At 39.9% G+C, this 24,826-nt stretch overlaps 1 protein-coding gene across 3 annotated transcripts in view; it reads left to right on the plus strand.

The window, feature by feature from the left end:
* The first annotated feature begins 4,935 nt into the window (after positions 1-4,935).
* foxp1b (forkhead box P1b) overlaps positions 4,936-24,826 on the plus strand; it is a 147,685-nt gene continuing 127,794 nt past the window's right edge. For all 3 annotated transcript variants that reach the window (XM_030729435.1, XM_030729436.1, XM_030729432.1), the window contains exons 1-3: positions 4,936-5,019; positions 9,117-9,192; positions 21,988-22,049. The gene's annotated coding sequence lies outside the window, so the exon portion shown is untranslated. The remainder of the gene's footprint in view (positions 5,020-9,116; positions 9,193-21,987; positions 22,050-24,826) is intronic.

The raw sequence follows: 24,826 nt of genomic DNA on the forward strand, positions 1-24,826 counted from the left end.
GCGTATGGGAAAATCCCAGGATATCAGCAGTTTCTGAAAAAGATCAGCCCATCTGGCACAAACAACCATGCCATGTTCAAAGTAATTTAAATCACCTTTCTTTCCCATTCTTTTGCTCTGTTTGAACTTCAGCATGTCATCATGTCTATCTGCTTGAATGCACTGAGTTGATAACATGTGATTGGCTGATTAGAATTAAACAGAAAGCAAGGCAGCTAAACAATAATAACCTGAAGGTAAAAGCCATCACGTTTAATGGAATCACATAAAAACAAGTCTATAAACACATGTTTTAACAAGTGATTTAAAGGAGGTTACTAACTGAAGCTTTATCTGCTCAGGCAGGTCGCTCCAAAGTGGAGGAGCTCTGATAGCAAAAGAATGTTCACATCTTCAGATTTAAGTCTCGACTTTGGAACAGCCAGACGGGCCTCACCTGAGGATCGAAGGATGTGAGCTGGCTCATGCTGCGTGATAAGGTTTGCACCTAGACCCCACTTTAAAAGCAATCAGTAAAAATCCTAAAATAATTTCCAAATCATATAGGAAGCTAATAGAAAAGGGCCAGGGCTGAGGTGAAGTGATGCTATCTGCTAATTCTAGTAAGAAGCTGAGGGAATGGAGTTGCAGCAGTCAAGCCTCGAGACAATCCACGTGTAGACAACTTTCTCCAGTTCTGAGTGTGAAAGTACTGGTTTTATCCTACTGATGGTTCTAATTTGGAGAAAGCAAGACAGGGGCTTTAGATTAGTAGACGATGCCATAAGAATGCTCAGCTGCAGGTGCAGGTGTACCTCGGTTTCTCAGGCAGATCCAGTCATTGGTCATCACGCCTAGTTTAAAAAAAATAAAACACGCTGATGGCAAAAATGATGGCTGCTCTATCTTTTGGCAAGTACCACCTAAGCAAACACATATTCCCACGGCAACAGCACTCCCCATTGGCAGCAGCCTCCCCCAGCAGGATACTGTGGCAATATGCACCACAAAAACTGTTTAGAGATGGCTCATGTAACACAACAAGACCCCAAGGCATTGGCCTGGCTTCCAAACTTCCCACATCCCAATATGATTTAGCATCTACAGAATGCTCTGAAACAAGCGTGCTCTATGGAGGGATCACAGCACAACCCACAGTACGCAAAGGATCTGCGGCCAGCATCCTGATGTCAGAGCCCACGTAAGAGGTCCTGTGTCAGTGCTACGATGGATCTGAGCCCTGTGATGATCTGGCAACCCATCCAGAGTCACAGACCATCAGCATGGTCACCAGCCTGTCTTTTCCTCTGTGACAGCTTAGACAGGCTCCAGCTTCCCCATGAGAAAATGGATGGACAGATGGATGTTTTAGCAGCACTGCATTAGGTTGATAGTTTTAATGTTGCATAAACTAATCTTTTTGAACACCTAGCCCATTTTCTTATCACTACAGTTTTCTTTAGCTAAAGGACACAGTGGATGGATGTATTCTTTGTTCAAAAATGTCAAAAAACAACATTCATTAAGACACGTGTAGCATGCAATCTTTAACAGAAAATTATCTTTCAAAAGATTCTTGTTTGGGTCATAAATTTGGAAGAAGAGATATAAGCCTGGTGCAGTCTTAAAAAGGCAGTCTTAAATAACCTAACCACTGCTTCTTCTTCCTTTTCTTCATTTAACAGTTCTTTATAGGTCATTATCTGTACTTCCTCCTTCAGTCCTCTTCCGTTCCTCACATGTTGAATGCTTCAGCCCACGGCAGCAAGGGGAAAAACACAGTATGAAAGCCATCCGCCCCCCTTTGGAAATCAAGAGGAGCTCCTATTGATTTGCTTAATTACCTAATTAACAGAAAGCTAATTACTTTGTTGTGTGCACGCCTATGTGCAGAGAGGCTGTTACGTAACTGATAGTGATCCTCAATTAATTTGTAACTGCACTCCATCAAGTCGGGTGCCTTAATCCTCACAACGCATCACCAGCATGACACCAACAAAACAGGATAATAAATTCCGACACAGCCGCATGGCTGTTGGGCTCCGCCGAGCTCATAGATCCAGTATTGACATACACATCAAGCCAGTGAAGGAATAGAAAGCTTAGATTGTGTGTTAGATTACCTTCATGAGACTTTATAGACATTTAGATTTTTATCGTTAATTACGCCAGACAATCATGTTTACAACCTTATGTTTAACAAATGAAAAGCTGTAGAAAATACAACTCAGAGTAAAGTGCTAATCCTTTAGGAATTTTATAGCAATAATGTAGTTATATCATAATGAGACTGCAAACACATTCACAAGCCAGATGTAAATGTTCTGGATGCCAGTATAGCATTTGAACTGAAATGGAGTGTAGGCCATGCGAGCTGCGTGGCTCACAGGACAGCTGTGGCAGTACTCAGGTTTCATTTTAGGCCCCGATGGCCATGAGCTGTCTGTGAGTGCTTTCAGGCAGGTAGCTCACTAGGGAGCAGCACACTCTGTAGTATGAAATCTTATCTTTGTTTCTGGCCATTTTCCTGCATGAAATAGCTTCTTCACTCATGAACACTTTGGTTTTAGAGGAAGGTCCCGACACTACAGTTGAACACATAAATGCTGCCATCAGTAGGGCCCACTGTACATCTTCTCAGACACTGCCTTAAAAATCATTAAAGATTTATGATGGCTAATTCCATTTGTTTTCAACATTTTTGATCAATTCAATGTTATATTAGACAAAAACAAATCTTCTTTTGATGTTCTGAGTGGGACGGTCTCAGCTGAGCGGCTCAGAGGACAGCGGTGTCGTACTCTGGCCTTGGTGGCATGAAATGCTGTGGATGTAGACCACACAGTGACTGATTTATTTCTTTGGGCTATGTGCTAAAACACATGCAACACAGACACTGTAAAAATACCATTTTTAAGAAATTATTTATTTAGTACAAATTAAACACACACACACACTGGGACCTTATTATGCCTCTGTTTACTCTTTCATTTTAAAAATTAATGTTTTTTTTTTCCTCTTAAATGTTTACAAAGCCTTTATAGACCCAGTTTATATGGAGCATTTTATGAGAAAACAGGAAATAGCAGATGGTGGTGTATTTTCCTGTTTGATACCGTCACTATGAGGTAACAGGGACAGTGCCAGCTTGCTGTCACATTTGTTGCACTGCTGATGTGTCAGGGGTATCTGCAGTAGGGCAGGAGGTTGTCTGATAGTCGATGTAACATCAGAAATGAGAACTCCGACATTTAAACACAGAGCTGGAGACTGAGTATCACTAACTCAGAGGTCACAAGCTCCACAGCAAAACAGCAGCTTCCTGCAAGCAGTGCAGAAATATTGTAATGATCATGATGCCGTGGGCGTTATTTGTGATAGCAATCATTTGTGTTTGGTGCCAGTCACTGAGCACTATACAGTATGTTTAATACTCACTGATTGGCATCAAACACCAGTTGCCAAATCACAGGAAAACTCATTATATGGTATTAAAAAAACAAAACATTTTTAGGGCTTTATCATCATTAATACTGGGATATGAAAGATTTAAATGTTATTTTAATCTGGAGCTCACGGTGTGACGCTTAAGACCTGAGGTGTGTCAGAGTATTTGTTACCAAAACAAAAACAAATGTTAAGGACTAACTGAATAATGAGAAAAATATGTGCATAAGAAACTGCTTATGTTTTTTCAGGATTAATTATATGAAGTCAAATCTCCATAAATTCACGTACTCCAATGCAAGTGGTTGTTTAGTGGAAATATTAGAGCAACTTATCTTATGACGGTGTGTGGCCAGAGGGTGGCGCTCTCTACTAAGAAACAGCCTTTCATCAGGGGTTCAGCAGCACTCTGCTCTGATGCAGCCATGATAAATGCAGTGTCCTTTACAGTGAAGTGAGCTGTGCTTCTACACTGTTGATCAAGGAGAAAAAAAAAAAAACCCTTTAGGTTTACATTAATGTTGCATCACACTGAGTGTTAACTGGACAGTTGCACCATCCCAGTTTTTCCTCCAGGGTATTTGAGTTATTGTTACCTTTGTATATATACATATTTTGTGTGTAAGAGTGAGCAAAACTTTTGAACAGCAGTCACTCCAAACAGGGAGATTCCTGACAACTTTGCTGAAAATTTTGGTGCACTCAGGATCCCTTGAAAATATTCTGAGGAGCGGGCTCCCACGTTAGAAATGATAAGTACACCATACTGAGAAGAACCTGGACTTTGGTTATCTATACTGTCATTTTCAAAACTATAAAACCACCCCCTCTTTAATGATTAAAACTCCTCAAAGCTGGAGATTAAAGCATCTTTGATGATTATGTCAAAGCATTTTTTTCCCCCAGTGAGGCTTTGGTAGAGTTATGATGAACCATAGATGGGGAAAAAAAGACAGGAGAGTGCTCTGAAATAATAGAAGTTCATTCAGCCTCAGTTATAATTAGTCAGCTTAGAGATTTTAGCTTTTCTGACAGCCCCCTCTCTCCTGTCACATTTTCTGCTAAAACTAATGCATATCATTACATTTCCCCATAGAAAGGACCTGCTAAGTGCTACTAAGTGCTACTGAAATGTACTTGTGACTATGATGTTTCTATGAAGGATCTGCAATACCCTGCTGGGTAACAGCAGGTGGATTTGACGTCAAAACAACAACATCCAAATCAGCGATTCTTCCTTTTTTTTTTTCCTCCTTCTTTTCACGGCGTGTTAAAATCTAATAAGAACATTAAGCAAGGAGCTCGTGCCTTTTTCCTGCGAGACAGACCGGCAGGCAGCGAGTGCGAAACTCCACATTTTGCTTTATTTCGACGCCCTCGGTAAGATTATCTTTTAAGTTACTTAGTTAGTCCCCCCCCACCTCCCCACCTCCCGGGCGGAGTAATATTCACTGTTTACTGTGTGATTTGTTGTTGCACGCATTCTCGGTACACAAGCTCGCGTGCACGGCTTCGTTATCTCATACTTAGCGAATCGGTACCCTCCGCGTGCGCCCTGTTAGCCGCTGTAAAGCGTTTTTTTTTCCGCTTCTGGTAAGTTTCGCTGCTATTCTCATGTTAACGTTAGCTTTGTTGTTGTTGTTGTTGTTGTTGTTTCGTATTTAGATACCTGCTGCCGCTGCTGCCGCTGCTGCTGCACTCGATACGCGCAACGAGTTTGTGTCCGTTTTGTGTTGCTCTGTTTGCTGAAATTGCTACAAATAGCGAAATAAACACCTGTATTATTATAATAAAGGGTGATAGGTAGCGCTGTTTTAATGCAGCTGTATCGAGCGGCTTTTTTACAAGAATATCTTTACGACTGGTTTGTCCTCTACTTTTTTTCTGCTTTTTGGGGGGGGGTGGGGGGACTTGGGTTTCTAACTTTAGTTGAGGCTACTCGTGAGACCCCCCCGGGGGGGAGGCAGGGGGGCATGCACCTCTCGTTAAAAGTGTTTTCAAAATGAATGCTACATAGTTACAACATGCTGCTTAGCAATGGCCGCTAACAGTCCGTAATTACAAGGTTGGCTATTAAGGATGCGCTGTAAAAGTTTGTTAAGTTTGCACGGTGAAGGGGAAGTTTGAGTGCCGTGATTTCTTTGGAGTAAAACCAGGGACGAGCTTTTCCCCACGTGTTAGCTGTGCTCCAAACTCCGAAAGAGCGGAGGAAGTCATTATAACAGCCCCAAAATTAAAGTTATCATTACCACAGCGCTAATAGACGCTCTGCTTTTATTCGGTTGTCCATCAGTTGCGTTATTCAAGTGTGTTCTTTTGGTGTGGCTTCCCTGCTCAGCGATAAGGCTGTACGCAACACAAGAAAAAGCGGATATTCATGTAACGTTTCATTAACACAAAGGAATCGTGGAGTTAATTCCTAATTATGGCTGTGGTAACGTAAAGTAGCACTTTGAAAGTGTTAAACATTATATTTTTCAACTTTATGGTGGTTTGCACAGGCTGTAGGACTATGGTTGTGTTGTATTAGATATGGTGTGGGTTACAGTTGGACATTTTCATAAATGTAAATTGGCTGGAGCGGCTGATGACTTTACGGAAAATTGAGCTTTTTTTGTTAAATTAATTATTGCAGATCCAGTTGTTACTATAATGTAGTAATTTTTTTAAAAACCAATAAACAATATTGTTTTTTGTGCAAAGGAATGCCGTGCAGCACTGCGGTAATTAAGCTTACCCAATGCAACATTTTTAGAAGCATTTTTTAAATTTTAATTAGAATTTAATAACAGGTGTATTACAGACAAATAAGCACTATTTACAAACACAGCAGTGGGTATATAATAAACAAATTATCTGATGCACTCAATCCATATTGATTTGTTATTAATTTTTAAAATTAGGCACAATTAGTATAGTGCCAAAAACGATTATAGTTTAAAAAAAGCATTTCATAAATAAACAAATCAATAAAAAACACAGAGTATCCATAATGGCATTTGTAAGAATGAAATATTGCCCTGATGTTTTATACAGTAGATCTGCAGCTGGCAACTAAAGCCATCTGAAAATTTACAAAAGGGAAACTGCAGCTTTAACAACTATTGCTGGCAGTGCTCCCTCCTTCTTGGTCTTTGGATTAGTCATTGTCTGAGGGGAAAAAACACTTTTTTGTAGGAGAAGTAAAGTAAACAGCCTCCAACAAGCGAACCTTGACAACCCAGATTAAGGAAAACATTGGAGATCAAACAGTGCTGCTGCTGGGCTGTTGTCATGAGCTGCCTGAGAGAGAGCTGCAGACTATTTGAACAGGCACTGGGGTTTGTGTGCTCACTTATGCAGAAATGGACCTTCGCAAATGCTGACCCAGGTTTCCAAAAACGCAGGATGAACTTTCTTTGCAACTTTTCCGGGGCCTGCTGTTTGACACGGCTATTACATACAGACATTCAACCTTATGCTGTTTCTGATGGGAACGACCTAAGCATGTCCCCCGCGTCTGCTTCTAGAAACAAGAATGACTGTATTTTCCTGCCCTGTGCTGAAACTGAATAAATTGAGTTGGCAGAAGAGGGGGGAGTAAAAAAACTGCTTGAAATTTGAGGAAGAGCAGCTGTATGCATTGTAATGACGCAAGATGCTTAACACACCAAACTGTGATTTTGTATTATTTGAAAAGCCCTTGTTTCTAGTTTGGCCTCTTCAGGCTTGGGGTAAGGCTCTTCTTTGTAGAGAGCTGAGGTTCAACTGGTAAGAAAGTAATCAGTCACTCATGCATTCAGTGCGAGGACTCCCATATCTGAGTGGAGCGGTCCTCTCTTTCATCTGACGGCTCAGTATTTGTGAACACACATTGAAATACCCTGTGCTGGGTACAGAGGGGCTGTAAACTGACTGTGCACCCTAGCTTGCAGCTGAATGATAAGGAGAGTTATTTTCGGGTTCAGTGTGGGAATAAGGTTCTGCATTCGCTATATTGTTTCCTTCAGATTTATTTGCCTGCTTCACCCCTCATTTGATTGCAGATTACACGACGCCCTCAAAACCAGTTGCTCGAAACCTTTTTTTTTTCTTTTTTTTTCACAAAGCAAGACAAGTGACAGATGAATAAAAGGGAATTTTCTGGTAAATGAATTTGTCATGTGATTTTTGCATGTTTGATTCACACGACACAAAAGGGGAGAAGAGTACCGGCAATATGAATATGAGTGTAGCTTGCTCATTAGTGCTGTATTACATGAATGGATAACAAAGGAAAGCAGAACAATATTTCCAGGGTAAAGGTTAGTGTGTCCCGGCCCCTGTGGCGCGGCCCCTGGCATACTGTTCTGTGTGACAGAGGAGGCGATTGGTCAGAGAGTGGACAGCTTCAGGTGAGCTCAGTGCAGCTCCTCGGTCTCTATGGAGACCTCAAAAATGCACAGGACGGCCATTAACTTGTGCAGCCATTAATTACTGTCTTCTACTGTCATCTGTCCTTAATAAAGGGAGGGATGCTGACAAAAAAAATGTCAGCCGCCTGCACGGGAGGAGAGAGAGCATGCAATTACAATCAATTAACTTGAGTTACAAAATGAATTTACTACTGGTGCTGTGTTTCAGGAATCCAGTACAACAGTGGAGCACAGCCTGTTCATTCCTGGGAGATAAATGATGCTTGATCTGTTAAAATATATAAAAATATCGCTGTCTTTTTTTTTTCTTTCTTTATGGTGATCTTTAAAATAGTTTTCAAAAAACAGTATTGTCTAAATCAGAACGTCAGAGATTATCTTTTTTTTTTTTTTTTTTTTTTTTTACATTGGATTTTATGTTGAAATGTATTAATCTTAATCACATGAGGGAAAGGCTAACTCTCTTCTCAGGAACAAACTGTTTAAGAGAGGTGGCAGTGCTGTTTTTGGGAGTGTAGCGGAACCTGTCGGCATCCACTTCTATATATTTTTAGTAAATAATCAAACTATTCAAAATTGTGCCAATTATTAAACAGGACTGGACAGTGACAATTAATTGTTGCTGGTAGACTAAGTGAACTATCCATCAGTTTAATTTGATGTGCAGTCTAATCTTTGTACTTTTATTCCTACGAGTCCCTGTTTTCCTCTCGAATGAGCCTCTTAGAATGCAATAGCATAAAAATCAGAGTTTCTTCAGTAGTAGAAAGCTACAGAAGGGGTTTGGGGAGGATGCAGGTAAGCTACAAACATTTTGGTCCAGACATGAGGGGCTCAGACATATGCTGCAAGCTGTGCTCAGCTGCCAGGCTGAACCTCAGCACCTGTTTCTATCAGCTGTCCAGTCTGTGTGTGCGTGTTTATGATGTGGCATGGTTGGGCTGATAATATCAGTTTTAGGGATTTTTCTCTGGAATTCATTGATTATCATTCACACAGAAAAGTTTTAATTTTTTATCTCAGATTTCCAGGTGAATTCAAACAGGCTTTATTTGCATTAAAGATTCAATAAACTCTGTTACTACAACATCCCCATTTTATAATTGTGGTCTGACCATCAGTGTAATTGAATATATATTTATATTTACAAGTATAACAACAATATAAGATACACCACCTAATTATGTACCTCATATGTGTGTGCTTTGTGTGTATATAGGCCATTCACTGTCCCTCAGGTTGTGGCATGTTGGCATAACCTTAGATAGTCACATGCTCTTCTGTTTGTCATTCCAGGACAACATGGACAGGAAGTGAAGCCAGCTCTGAGACTAATCTGAAGCCACTTGTGAAAGTTGGTGACATCAGAACTGTAAGTGGTTCTCCTCTCTGTTTGAACTTCCATAGTATATGTAGACACCTACATATAAGCCTGAATCTCTCTTGGTGTGATTTGACATCCAGAATATAATTTTTCCACAGTGCGAAATGACGTGGACCTTTTGCTTCTCACTGCGGCTTTAAATTAGCATTTGAAAAGAAAAAAGAGTAAAATAATCAGACCGTAATCAGGGATGCACTGGTCTGATATTTGGATAGACTATCGGGGCAATCCCGACTCAAAAAGCTTAATCAAATTTTAGTGACAGCAAGATGATCTTAGCTATGATGCCACATGTCAGCAGCAGCTAAAGTAGCATGGAAGAGGCTAATAGAAAAAAGCCTGGCAGTTTGGGGGGCATTTCACATTAACTATACTAATAAATTTCTTTTATATTTTTGCCAAAATTTTAAATTAACCTGCAAACTGTGGTCAAGTGTGTCGAGAAGCCTGAAAAGCATGACCATAAACACCAGCTGCTTACACTGACCTGACATAAAACTAGTGCAAATAAATTAAATGAACAAGATTTATGCAATGAATAGGATTTAGTAACATTTTCATTTACTATTTTATTAGTTAAAAGAAAACAATTCAGTAAAATTAAGTGCTTGGATGCATTTCTTTGTTACATTCTATTTTGCCAAGTTAGGAAAGTAAAGTCGAGACTGATGTTGTTTTATACATAAAAGAATGATTTCCAGTCTCATTTTTACAGTGAGGAATGCATCTTATTTAACACTGGTATCAAACTGGTACGTGGTATCGACAGATGCATTAAGCCATGTTTGGAACTGGTAGTAGTTGAATAGTTGTGCATCCCTAGTGTTTACTGTGGAGTTAAATGGTCAGCTGTGTTTTAATTCCAGAATTCAGATGGTGCAGTGTGTCGAAAAGTCAGCCAGTTTCACTGGGGTAGGAATTGTGATATTTATCTGAAGTAGATGTGACTCGATAAAATGTGAAGACTCGTAATCCAGAAATTGTAATTAAAAAAAAGGCAAAAATTATGTTTTCAGTAAGTTGGTGACAGCTTGAGTGGTTTGATTTCTTTGAGCTGCCTTCACCAAGAAGCAGTTGTCAATCAAGTTGTGTGGTTAGATCTGTGTATTTTCTCTGTTTGTCAAGAGTCTGGTTCTTGTGTTGCCACTGTAATTTTCACTTTTTTTTTTTTTTTCATCGTTGGTGGCTTGTCATGCTATCTCACAGGTTTCTCCGTTCATGCAGGAAAAAGAAGGAGACTTCACTTGAATCACACTCTTTAAATCTCAAAACCTATCCAAAGCTGGATCTCTAGCACTTCAAAATAAAAGCTTTCCTAGCCTGGCTATAGATTAGATCAGTACTATAGTGTGTGGGGAATAAGAGTAGCAAAACTGACATTTATTGATACGAAAATGTCACAGACAACTACTTAATACATAATAACCCAGTGTGACATGAGTGTCACAGTTTCACATGTTCTGGAAAATTTGTTGAATACGTTTTTAATTTAACAGATTTTTTTAAAATTCTGAATAAATTTTCCTTCAAGGAGAAATGGGTGTGGGCTCTGATGGGTTAAAGCCTTGGTAAGTGTAGTAGGGATTGTAATGTAAAATGAGGTTGCAGGAGAAATTTTTTTAGGGCCTCATCCTTGACTTCTTGGCTGTGTTTTCACTTGCCAGTCCCAGCCTAATAAGAAACATAACATGGCAGAGCCTGCTCTTCCATCATCATTGCTGGGTGGAAAGTTGGTGCGCTTTGATCATGTCTTTTGGGCGCATCACTCCGGCTTAGCCTGCTGCTCGCTATGTGATAAGCCATCAGAGTACTCAGATCTGAGCCGGCAGCTCCGTGGGCTTGAGGAGAGACAGGAGAGAGTAATGGAGATGAGGAAAGAGCAGCAATGCAAATTTTGTTGACAGACTGTTGCTGCAGCTGTTCTCCTTGCCTTTGAATTCAACAATGTTACTGTCCCTCTTCACTCATCTGTGAAGAAAAGGCCACATTTAATTTTTAAGTCCATTCTTAGTTGAAGGCACAGTTCCCAGGCTATATATTTTTTTTTTGCCCTGTTGGCAATTAAAACACCTTTAATTAGAGTCACATATTAATTGTAAACACATGTAATTTATTTATTTTACAAACTGCTATGTTCAGATGTACTCTAACTATGGTTAACAGATACAAGTTCACTTTGATGTTGAATGCTACCCCTTTCTCTCTGTGTCTACATAAAACATCATTTTGTACCCCCATTACGAAACTGCGCTCCTAATTGACGGGTTGTTGCTTGTTTATTTGATATATATTTACCAGCTGGGAGGTAATTGGGAAGCAGTAATTACCCAAGATGCAGTGCAGCGCTTAAGAAAAGGTGCTACCATGCTGATGAGTCTGGAGCACAGATGAAAGTATGCAGGTTACTATTATCATCCTAGCAGGCTGTTTAAACACTTGACAGCTGAGAGCAGAGATGGCTAATTGGGCCTGTGTCCCTTATACAGCCTCATTGTTTACTATGATGATGTACAGTGTGAGATCAAACACACGATACTTTAATCTTTTTTTGTACAATTGTTAATGGCATACCTTAGGAGATAATGGCAACAATAAAAGGCCAGTGGATGTAAGGGCCTTATGGATCTGGAGTCCCTCCTGATGATGTAGTTCGCTCACTGATAATGGCCTTGTTAACTGAGATTCATTACTTCTTCATTCAGAGTCCCCTGGATATTGTGGAAGAGTGTTCTCAAACTATTGTTTTTGCTTCGGTGAAGTCATTCTGATGTGGTTTTGTGAGCTATTCATGGAAAGCGGTGACGGTATCTTCCCTGACTCCTGATGATTCAGTTGACCTGAGACTGGGGCAGCACGGGTGGTATTTGACTTTTCTTTTGCTACTCGATTCCACTTTCACACCAAGTCTCGCTTTCTCTCTCTCTCTCTCACACACACACACACACACACACACACACACACACACACACACACACACACACACACACACACACACACACACACACACACACACACACACACACACACAGACTTTCTCTCAGTCTCCAGTTCACTCCCTCTGACAGTCAGAAACACTCACCTTGTTTGTGTGCAGGCTGCTGTTGTTTGGTAGCCCGCTCTCCCAGTAGATTCTCAGACATTGTTGTTGTTTGCCTGTATTGGTCGGAGTGTGTGACTTGCATTTGCCTGGCCTCCTTGGAGGGAGTTTGTTTTTGTTCTCAGTGTTGTAAACAGGGTGGGGCTCCATTCCCAAACCACTCAGTTGGAGATGGTTATTTTCACAGGAGTTATTTCTTTAATCATTTGGGTCAATAGATTAGGGAGGGCTGGAATTATGTGTTGAAGCAGATAATGTGGATAACCATTTGCTGCATGTGCTGACTAGATAAACACTGTTGTTTTTGTGATTACAGTAGTTTTGTTCATATCTCTGACTTTGTTAGGGCTGAGTTATATTTTTTAATATGCTTCAGTCTTTTTTTTTTTGTAAGCAAAGTTAAACAAAGTAAAATTTTTACTATGGTGTGGAATCTTGAGATGAAGTTTTTAATATGTTTTGGATTTTGTCAAAAACATATTTAGAAGATAAATGGAATGAAGTCTGTACCCAATTTTTTAAATACTTTTTGAAAAATTTAAAAAGAAATTTTGCACCTTGTGGGATAACAGTGTATAATTTCTCATTTAATATTTCCATTTGCAGTTCTAACCGTGCCTGCCAGTATTTGCCAGTTTCAGTATTTGCTTGGGTCATGACATGTTCTGAGAATTTTTTTTCAGTCATGTTTTTTTATACCAGAGGAAAAAAGAGTTGGGTTATTTTTAGGTGTTGTTTTATTGAGAGAATTTTCAATATTAGAATTTAATTTAAATATCACAAGCCATAATGAACTCAAGTCCACGCCATGTTCACAAAACAATTGTTATTTATTTAACTGTAGCCAATTGGCTGAACATGCCTGAGCTAGGAGTTTCTGCAGAACACGAGTTTGCAATTAGCACAAAGTTGCTGAATTGCGGCGGGAAAGGAAAAGCTCGATGTTGAAACTCCTACAGCTTCAGTTGTTTTGAAATAATTTTAATCTCATATTTGGCCTCTTCTAGACTTCCAGTTTGTATAATATTTTCAGGTTTGTGTTTATCAGGTGTAAAGTTGAGATCCACACAGAGATCCTTGTCAGGTATGATACATTTGTGGCTTTCACAGAGCGGCTCAGCATCACAGGTTGTGAATCTGTGTAAAGTCCCTTTTAGATGGGAGGCGACAACCGCACTGGCTGCTGGTTATCCTGCAAAGGTAACACCAGAATCGAACGGCAGCAAACTCAGCAGTGCACTAACATGCTAACATGTCACACACAGCAAGGTGAAGCCCGGCGCTGAACTTTGGTCAAACCCGTCCCCCAAAATCTGAGTGTAGGGCATATCAACATGTCAATACTGCAAACTTACTGCCAGAGTTGTTAATCCTGAGACAAGTGCTGCAGTAGTGTTATATCAGCATATAAGGTTAAGCATTTGGTTCATTTGTTTTGTGTGTAGGGTAGCTGGGGGGAAACTGTTCAGAAGTTTATTCAGGTATATATTTTATGGACTAAAGCTCTCAAAATTTTGATAAAATGAAACAACACGTACTCATTTAATCCTAAAGTCTATTTTTATCTATCATCAGGGCTTTCTGAATGGAATCGAATGTGCTTTAGCAGCATTTTACCGGTAGTATTTCTGTTTCCTAAGACCAGTCAACGTTCTCTCTTGACAGTAAGCATGCACATTGTACTCAGGTGACATAACAGCATGCTGGAACAACAGGCACGTAGCTCATGTGTAAAATGTGACCCATCAAACACAAAATGAGTGTTTGCGGCGGCGAGAAAAAGACAACAGCAAAAAGTAGCTGTAAAAAAAAAGGAAAGACCTTAGCGATCAGCTTCTTTACAAGACTTACATAAGCTCTTAAATATCTCTCTCATAAATCAACAATTGCAGTGGATCTGAATGGTAACTTGGGTAATGCAGCTGGTCTAAAAAAAGATGGAGAGAGAACAAGAGAATGAGTGGGTGAGTCACAGAGAGAAACTAAACTAGAACTGAAACTTATTTGTTGCTTATTTTGTTCCAGGTAGTAGAGTTTGAAGCATGAGAAAAAGTCTAATTGTGTACTTCAGCAGTGATGTGAAGAGCACGTCACTTTCAGGTCTGAGTCTTTGTAAAAGGATACGATGTGACGATGGGAGCGCCAAAGGCTGACTTTGTGTTAGGAGTGACTTATGTATAGGTCACACTTGAGAAGAAGGCCTTCGTGTGTTACACCACATGAAACGCTGCATAAAAGGCGATCAAGTTCTTTTCATTTTACAGTATTGCAGCCAGGGACCCTTATGTTTATGTTCACTTTTTGTGCTCAGTTGTAATGAATCAGGCATGTTTTAATTTTAATGCGAATTCTTACAAAGGAAAAAATATATATTAGTAGTATATCTTATTAAAAGTGTTGCTGTTTTCGTATGAGATTTCAATTCATTCCACTCTTTATACATTTGATACTTTTGATGGAATGATTGAACATCTTTGGAGAATTTCTATAAATTTGGACTCAAGGATGAAATGAGTACATTTTAGAGTTCAGAGATCAAAGGCCAAAGTCACCGTGACCCCTTCATAACAAATTTTTTGCTGTAACTTAAGAAGTGATATGCTGAAAAATTTCACGCGGATTTCTAAAAGAGTGAAATGTTGAAGTGATGTCCGTTTATATACAAAAGGTCAACTTCCTGTTCTGCAAAAACACTTTTCTGGCAACTTTTCCATGGAGTTACCCAGGAATAGAAGGGGAAATTGTAGCCATATTTCATATCTGTTGTGTTTCTAAATCGGTGACACTAATCTTTGGTACCCACCCGCAAGACAGGCTCGTGATTGGTTTCGTTTCTCTGTTTATTTGTTTTTCTATTTTTAGCATGATTACTCAAAAGAGTGTGGACAGATCTGAAGCCCAAATTAGCAGCGATTAAGTTTTAGATTTGATTTGGGTCCTTATCTGTCTCAAGGAATTTTTGGAAGGACTCTTTGTCATTTCAGTTCATATTTTCTGAAACACATGTCAAATTGAAATTAGAAAAATAGGAGCACATTGTTTTGATGTACTTGTGTTTTTTTAGGCATTTTCCTGTGATGTGAAACTTGTCTGAAAGACCACAGTTTGTGAAATGCAAGAGTAAGACAGTGATACTAGCAAAAGACATCAAAGTACCTTCTGCTTTATGTTCAGCTGCTTTCCTCCTGGCTCACAACTGCTACAATTTACTGTTTAGAGTTTACAGCCTTTTGTCTAAAAATTTCTACACCTGTTGTAAAGGCTGTAAATGTAACTTGAGCAATCAGCTGTTTTGAATTATTAGATATTTTTCAAAAAGCCTTTTCATGTTGTGTATTAGGGGTGCATGATGTACAAGGTTTTAATGTGTTGACCAATCAATTTCTCACACCGAAAACAACTCATAGTGAGAAATGAGTAAATCAATCTTTTCATGTCCTGCTACAGAGAGGAGCTGGGCCAGGCTTTTGAGTGCATTTCTGTGTACTTTATATGCAATTGTATGCGGAGATTGAAGGGCTAATTCAAAGAATTTTAATCACTCTGACAAACCCTCTTGCAGTGTCATCTTTTTTGCAAATGCCCTATAAAATGAATAGATGAGCAGTCTCTTTTTAGAGCATAATGGCTGCATTAGAATATGAGATGGATAGTAGATGAAAATTCTGTATCCTACATCTACGCTTTCTCTTTCACTCAGTCACTCTGATCTCTTTTATCAATAGTGATCCTGTCTAAAAGACCTTCCAGGGCACAGTGAAGTGTTCAGTTGAACCTCGCATAGACAGAGGAATGGAAAAAGCAGAGGTGAGACCAATTTGAGCAATAAATTTTGGACTAACTGGTGCAGGTTTGACTGTTTCAGTGCGGGATTAGCTTAATGTATGATTTCATGCTGTAGAACCAATGATAGATTTGTTTTGTTTTTGTGTTTAAATCCCTCTACCTTCATTGATTGCAATGCCACAGCCTCCTACCAGTGACCATCATAGTGACAGCTCTTTTTCCACCAAGTGAGATCATGCCATTGGAGGCTGTGAGTCGTTCTCATCAGGGTCAACCACATTGTGCAAGTCAATATGTAAACAATGGTGGAGACAGTTTCTCATAGTCTAACTGACATTTTCTTGGCTGATGATTCATCTGAAGATGTCATCTCACAGAGTGTTTTCAGGGTGCTCTGTACTTAGAGTGGTTTGAGTGTTTTGCTGTGTGATCTCTGTTCACCACATTCGCTGCCATATACAGCATATATCAATATCGTAGGCTGTTCCAGGCAGTTCACTTCTTGTCTGGACTCGGGTCCACTGTATTCCTGATCATGCCATCAGACAGAAAACAAGTGGGGGGGCCTCAGAGTTAACATGTATGGAAGTGATCACTACTGAAAAGTTTGTGTTAATTTACTAGGAACTTTCCTATCCCTAAAACACACACAAACATCTGCTGGACATCAGAAGTGGCTCTGATCATGTCCAAACAAACCCTGAATCCCTAAAGATAGCAGATTTAAAAAAAAACACTGCTTTTAAAATACAGTAGTTCTTTCTCTAAATGGTGATATGCACAATGTGATATGCACGGATTTTAGCGCTTAATTACAATAGATCCACTACATTTCAGTGACATCCTAGAGTCAACACAGTTCAAACACAGTTTCAAACCGCATCATCTAAAGTGTTTATTTGTATTGAATGGATATCTGCAACTGTTGTTCAACATGTCAGCTGACAAATGAAGAGATACTTAAGCGTAGAGCTGCCAGAAATAAATATTTTTCTATTTTATTTTTTAAAAACTTGAATAAAACCATGGGGGGAAATGAGTATTCACCTCAACCTGTTGAGTACAGGATGTTTTGGTTTGTAATGACACTTCCATTCGGCTTGCCCTGTGATTGATGTCAGAAGTCTTTGAAAACAATAATGTAGAATGCGACATCCACCTGAACGTTTTCGCAGTTAGCAAGTTGTTTTTTATCGGATGACAGATGGCAGATTTTTATCTGACAGTGGCTGAATGTACTAGCTATTGCCACAAAGATTAACATGCACTGTAATATTTACTGTAAGATTGTAGATATCAATATAGTGAAATAAGAAAACATATGCAGTCATAAAACACTCATTTACTTATAGTCACACAATTGCTGTTGTGGCTGCTTCATCACTAAATGGTTTAATATGGTAATTGTGTCGTGTAGGGGCCACCTCCACATGAGGAATAAACGTGGGTGCCTTTTTTCCTTTCTTTGCTTCTTTAGATGGTGATTTAGTCAGATTTGGTCAGTGGTATCTAAAGACTTTTTTTTTATTATACAAAGAGACCTGTTATTCAGGTTACAGGAGGCAAAAGATTTTTCCTTGCTTTCATGTTGTGAGAGTGAAACCACAGATATTTTTCTGCTTTCTCCACTTGTGCTAATGTAAATGATTTGCATGGAGTTTGTCCCTGCTGATTAAGGCTGTTTGGACTGTTCTTCTTTGGAACCATGCCAATTGAATTTTCTGCCTTCTAACATGCTTGGAGAGTGGGGAATATGGTTCTCATTGGGCCTGAGGCTTGATCTCCTTCTAGCCTCCCCCAGTCCTTTCACATCACTCTGACAATTAGCGAGCTCGACCATCCCCAAATGACACACGTAATTAAAGAGTTGGCATTATAATTACAATGTGTTTATTGTCTGTTTGTGGGTTCTGTGCAGTGCATAATGCACTGGGAGATTTCTTTGGTGTAAATGGATTTAGGGCTCTTAATATACTTGGTGGTAAATGTGATTTAATGTGGTTAACATCTCGAAAACCTCCTTTATCAGCCCGTTGACAGTTGCTCAGTTTGTCACACATACAACACAATTTTGGATGACAAAAGAAAGTGGCACCAGAAAAAAAAGTTGTCATGGGCTTTTAACGGGTACAACGGTAAATGCATGTTAAGTAAATGATGCAATTTATTCCCTTCTCCTCATTGCCAGATTGGCTGCCACGGGACTTCTGCCAGCTTTAAATAAGTGGTACCCAGATGGTATTCACATGATGCCCACTTGGTTACAAAACGGTCCCAGGGAATAAATCCCTGCCACAACAAGCAATAGGTCAGCTGGTGAGCCTGTTGCTCTTGCTCTTTGCGTGTGCAAATGGGTTAATGTTGTGTCACTAGGCTGAATTCTTCAGTTAGTATAACTGTTTCTCACGGGTCCTACATGAAATGGAACATGCCGTGATAAGAAGCAGAGTCAGATAGAGATATTGGTGAGAGATTCTCTCCTCTCTTCTCCTCTCCTCTCCTCTCCTCTCCTCTCCTCTCCTCTCCTCTCCTCTCCTCTCCTCTCCTCTCCTCTCCTCTCCTCTCCTCTCCCTCTGCAGCTGTGCTGGTCTCTGGGCTCACTGTCTTTTGGAGAAGTGGTGAACTGTGTCATCTCCAGTCACTAACAACCAACAGCTGCAGCGCCAGCCGCTGCTGCAGATCGAGGGACAATGTGGAACCGATTTTCTAACACAGAGAAATAAATAAACAAAGCCTCTGGAAAAAAAAAAAAAAAGAAAAAAGAAACAATACCACAAACAACACACAGCTTATGCAAATGCGGGGGAAATGTGTTCATGAATCGATAAGCCCTATTTGTGTGCAAAGAGACTATAGGACAAGAGTGACCATTTTACACAGAGATCCACATAAACGAAGTGTGCTATTTTATTTGCAAGAGATACTGCAAAACATCTGTTTTTTATCCTTTACATTATGTGTCAAAGCTGCACATTATTAGTGTATTTGGTAGTGTGTGTATGCATAACACACCAGATGTTTGAAGCAAACTTTTAGCCAGTGTGGTGGGAAAGGAGTCAAACTTTCAGTGGGTTAAAGGTTGAATATCATAACAAACTGTGCGCTCACATAGTTAATTTGAGATATTTATCAGGAAATATTAAATCTATGTCACCATGTTAAGCTCTTTTACTTTTGGTGTCATCTTCTGCTCTTGTAAATATGGGTGTTCTGACTGTTGCAAGAAAAATGAAATCTTACCATTGTTTAGCTTTTAATCCCAGTCACCTTGTAATTGTTTCTTTGTCATAAGCAGCTATTAGTATTGCTAGAAAATGGTAATACTCTGAGAGACTCATCTCTTCCAGAGAATGGCTCTCTATCACACTCTCACATTCTTTTAAAAGGGAAAAGGAAGATGAATTTTGTCCATAAAGGCTGAATCACAAGGGCTTTTTATCCTAAATGGCTCTGGGGATTGTTATCTGTGGGAAGTGTGTCCTGCCTCCGTTGTGTTCAATCAAGTGTCCACTTAGCTGTGACTGGGAGTAATTGTTCCCAAGTGGGCCACACACTGACCTGTTAATGTCTGTGTTGACCCTGTAACCTTGTCAGCACGTCTTAGGGAGGAGTTTAAATCATGTGGATCTCCTCCGTGTCTTTACGCTACCGGGTCAAGTGGGCGTTGGTCCTGAAACACCACTCTCTTGTAATTGTCCCCAGCAGCATGGGTCAGCTAGGGGTGTTTCCAGAGATCGCCTCTTATTAGATGAGGTACTGGGAGTGGTGTGACTTAATGGGCCAGGCCATTGATCCGATTCACTGCCAGTGTCCCAGTCTCTGCTATATCCAATCACTGACTTAACTCTAGCTGTTTTTAAGTTACACGAAACCAGAGAGCCATCTCACTTTACATACATCTTACTGAGCCCTTCCCTCAGATTTCAGACGTTTTGTTTCTTTTAGAAACTCTTTAATGTTGTTTATGGTAACTACTTGAGAGCACAGTACACATTTAAGGCTGCAGTGATGCTCATGCATGGGCCTCATAGATATTTCAAGCTCACTTTCAGATAGTGTCACAAGCTTTAGGTAGGCCAGGGTGACAGCGCAAGCTTGCAAACTTGCAAACTTGCTTACTTGCTTACTTGCTTACTTACCATTACTAATACTCTATGTTGCCAAAAGTATTCACTCATGGTACATTATCACAATTTTGGTGTTGGTCACAGAATTATTACAGTTGCTTTTTAAAAGGAGATGTCTTTGTTTCCCTCGAACAAAGAGGTAAATAAATAGGAACAAAATTAAAAAGACTGGAAAATATCAATATCAGCTATGGATCAAAATAATTTTTTAAACATCAAAATCCGAGCTCTCTTGAGTGCATGAAATCCCAGTCTGTTTTAAAATCCCATTTGTGATATGGCACATAAATCCCATCATATTTGGATCTTCTCATAAAGCTTCTGGAAATCTGAGTGCAGTATTGTTGATTTGGCAAACATGGCAGCAATCTCGGTCACAGACTGCCTTCTGTTGTCGAACTTGAAGTGAGTGGACCGTCTGAAAGCAAGTGCTTCTATTGAGGGGCATGGGGACACAATAGAGGAGCCATCAATCCACGAGGGGGGCTGTCTGTTGGGATCAACATATTCTTGTGAGTAATGACAGGCATGCTACGGAGTAATCAGAAAGGTCTTATCTTGGGCCAATGGTAGACCCAGGAATGTGGACGGCCTGTGGAAACAACAGTCGCAGTAATGGGGTTAGTTGAATTCCACACTGGTGAATTATGAGGCATTGGGACGTTTGGGCTGCGGTTTGTTGTGTCTGGTTGGAAAGCTACACCGCTCCACACACAGACTTATAGATTTGGTTTTTAACACACGTTCTCATAGAACAGGCCAATTAACTGGGAGCTGAACTGCTTTGCTGTGTTGCTAGAGACACAGCCACATTAAACAGCAAACATGTACACACATATATCATGGGGCCAACCAGCCACACATGCAGCCATGACTCCGGTGACAGTCACAAAACCAGATATGATCTGTTACACAGCCTCATTTGCATGAACTGAATCGTATATGGAAGTCATTAGCGTCTTTCCACTTGTTTATCGGGCTACTGATGAATGCTTTGACATAAATAGGTTTTTAAATAAACTATGTGTCTACCATGTTACACGCATTTTGTAATGGTAGAAGTACTGTGACATTTATGTTAAAGACTATACAGTAATACTACAGTTACTAAGGTTTCTATTTTACAGTGAATGCTTTCAGACTTGTGGTATTTTTGTTGTCATATCAGTACATTGATTATTACCTATTACAGAACCTTGAGTGTCCTTTTGTGTCATCATGTTAATTCTGTTATGTAATTTGGTAATGATCTTAACTGTTTTTTTGGGTTTTTTTTACATTTACAAGTTATAAATCCTTAGTTTGGTGGAAACATAAATACAAGTGATATAAAATTAATTCAGCATATTGTTATGTTGGTATTGCAAGTACTCAAACAAGGGAAATATTGTGACATGTTTACAGGTTTAGGGTGAGAAATAAACCACAGATACAAACACTTTTGATATTTTTCATTGTGTGCCTGTCATAGTTCCATATCTGCATGTTCAGACATGAAAGACAGATAACTTGATATGCATATAGGCCAAGAGATGCCAACAGGAACCAGTGTGTCATAACTCAACAAATACTTGTGGCCGAAGACCATCACGTTTACTTTTTGAGATTCCTTATGTCATTTCTATACGCGTGGGCTCAGCCGACCGGGTTAGGGGCTTTCCCCACCTTTCACTTCCTGTTTGTAATCTTTGTATCTTTCCCCTTCCTTCTCTCTCTCTCTCTCCCTCTCTCTGTTTGTGTCCTCTGTGAAACCTCCATGGCCCTGCCCTCAAGACTGTGAGCTGAAGTCTGATTGGAGGAATGGCATGCCAGTCGACCTTGCGCCAGTGATCAGGGTATGTGGCAGTCCTCCTACTAACCCTACTCTTATTGCATACAGTAACGTGCATGCTGTTTGTCGGTGAATTGTCTTCGAAGTGCTGTTAGATGTGACTTTTTAGCTTACTTGTTTTGAGCCATAATTAGCTTGAAAACACATCCCGACAGATTATTGTGAGCTTTTTAGCAGTTTTATTGCTAAGCTTCATAGGCTACTAAGCATGTATGTGAATGATAGAGACACAAATAGTGCTGAGGAGAGCTCACTGTTTTGGGGAAAATATCTAATTTTACTGATCAATATTGCAGTTAATTTAAATAAATGAATTTCAGGTCTGCATTTGTGTAGATTGGTCCAAGGCCTCTAAATTGCTCTCCCACTTGTCCAGTTTTTGCCAGCAATTTAAAAATGTCTGAGGGTGCTCTTCCGAGGGCTGTTTTCCCAGAGAATCAACACCTACTTCAATACCCCTGTTCCTGAAGGTCCAAATTCAGACCTTTTAAATGGAAACAATGATATGATATTGTTGGATTCAAGTACAAGATCCTGACATGGATTTACCATCTATCTGCTGGTCAGACCAGCAAAAAGACTCATTGTCTCTTCAAGCATGATGATAATACAGGAGTATGAAATGTATAAACTGTCTTCTTGAAGCAATGAGGTGATCAACACAGTATTAACCGACTCCAATTTCTTTTTTGATAATTGATGAATTTAGAAAGGTTCAGAAAAATTCACGGCTTCTAGCTTAAATGTTTGCTGGTTTTTATAAGCTTCTGGGACAGTGGTTTAAATCTTTGTATCTTTGGGTTTTGGATTGCTGGTCAGACAAAACATGACGTGTCCTTGAGCTTCAAAACCTGATAATGGAAATATTTTGCATTTTGTTGACATTTTTTTGACAGTGCTTAATGAGTTCACAGCGATAATAAAAATATTTGTAGCTCTACTAGTCTGAAATTAGGAATTAATAACAAAAATGACTGCTTTATTGGAAAAAATATCTTTTCTTCTTCCTGAAACATCCATACTTTTGTTTGTGTGAATGTTATATCCAGAGGTTTTTAGCGTCCCATTACAATAATAACCTAAATCAATTAGTATCTGTTAATATGGCACGTCACGCTCTGTTTGAATGTTGCACCATCAGCTGCTTTGTGTTTGTGACTCTCCTTTGTTTTTTAATATCTTTGGTGTAAAGTAGTCTTTCCGTCCCTCTGCCCATCTCTGTGTGCCCTGGGAACCCTGATTGGCTGAACATTTTCTGCACTATAGTCTGGCTGCTTGCCAGCCATACTGCCAGTGGCTGCCGTGCCCCCTGATCAGAAGAGAATGTGACATTTGTGCAGAGGTAATGGAATCTGCGTGCAATTAAATCTCTGACTGTGAAGAGGAGTCTATCTCCTCCTGCTCCCCCCATCTCCTGCCATTCCCAGCAGCAGGGGGGGTCAGGCACAATGATGAAACCATCCCAGCAGGCCCCTCGCTGCACTCTGTTTCCCAATCTCCATGTCAGGTTGTATTTTTTAACTTTGCCGCACTAGACCTGCCTCTATCTGGCAATTAATTACAGAAAATGTCCATTAGGAATCTCTCCAAATATTGTATGAAAATTAATATTCAATTGGAAAAATTACGTTACATGGCAGTAACAATAGCGGCGTTGTAATGAATACTGCTGCAGGTGACAGTTGTTATTTTGTCATGAGCGTTGTTGGGTTGTTAAGCATGGTTAGATGTGCTCTTTTCTTAGAGGAGTGGCAGAGAACGAGAAAGAAAGAGAAGCAGAGGGCAGATTCATGCATGGATGAAAAAAGGGTCATATCTCTCTGCTCTTCTTTCTCTACTGCCCTGCCACTACACTTAACGCCTCATTTGTGGGCTTTGTGGCCAATGGCTTGAGTCTGTGATCTGTTGCCATAAAAGGCAGTTTTTTCCCTCTCTGCTGATGGGGCACTTGCTTGTGGGTTAATACCAGACCCCCACTACAGGCAGACTCATATCTAATGGATAATGGATATGCGTATCCCCATCAGGACTGCTCATAAACATAAAACTCTCTGCTGCCATTGTACTTGGTGGAGCTGGCTGAGAAGAACAGAGCAGCACCATGCGAGCATTTCCCTTGAACTTGTGTAGGAGTAGTTCCTATCTGCGTTTCTTGTCCTCACTGTGTGGACGGAGATGCAGGATATCCAGGTCAAGGTTTGGCTAAATCCTCCCTTGTCGTTCACACCCTGTGTGGGTCTGTCCAAAAGGCACAATCTAAGTCTATACCTCTCTGCAGATCAGCCACTGGATCAAATATATAATGTGATTATTGAAATGGGAATTCATCTTCCTGTTCCTTCAAACAATGAAAGATTACGGTTTTTTTTTTTTCACATTCTGCTGCTGAATGCCAGAGCCCAGCTTTAATGCGACTGGTTTCCTGTCACAGTTGACTCTTCTTTTCACATTCGGCTTTCTCTGGTAATGTATTTTGTCATGATGAATTATTAATATCAGCGCTGGTTGAAGGAAGTGTTGTCTCAGAAAATATGAGGGTCACTCTGTTTCTTTTCATTTGTGCAACCAAGGGTTAATTTACACCAACAATCAAATAAACCTCCCTGTTTCCTTGCTGCCCTATGGATCATAATGAAAAACTGCTGGTCTTAACTTTATTCAATAACATCCTGCTAAACAACAGAGAGAGCCATTCCTGTTGGCACTCTCTGTTTTCCTCTGTTGCAGATGGCTTTGGTGTGTTTTGTGATAAAGAGAAAAAGGCTTTGCTCGGGGAAGGAG

This window comes from Archocentrus centrarchus, chromosome 5 (assembly GCF_007364275.1).
Source record: "Archocentrus centrarchus isolate MPI-CPG fArcCen1 chromosome 5, fArcCen1, whole genome shotgun sequence".
NCBI classification, from domain to species: domain Eukaryota; kingdom Metazoa; phylum Chordata; class Actinopteri; order Cichliformes; family Cichlidae; genus Archocentrus; species Archocentrus centrarchus.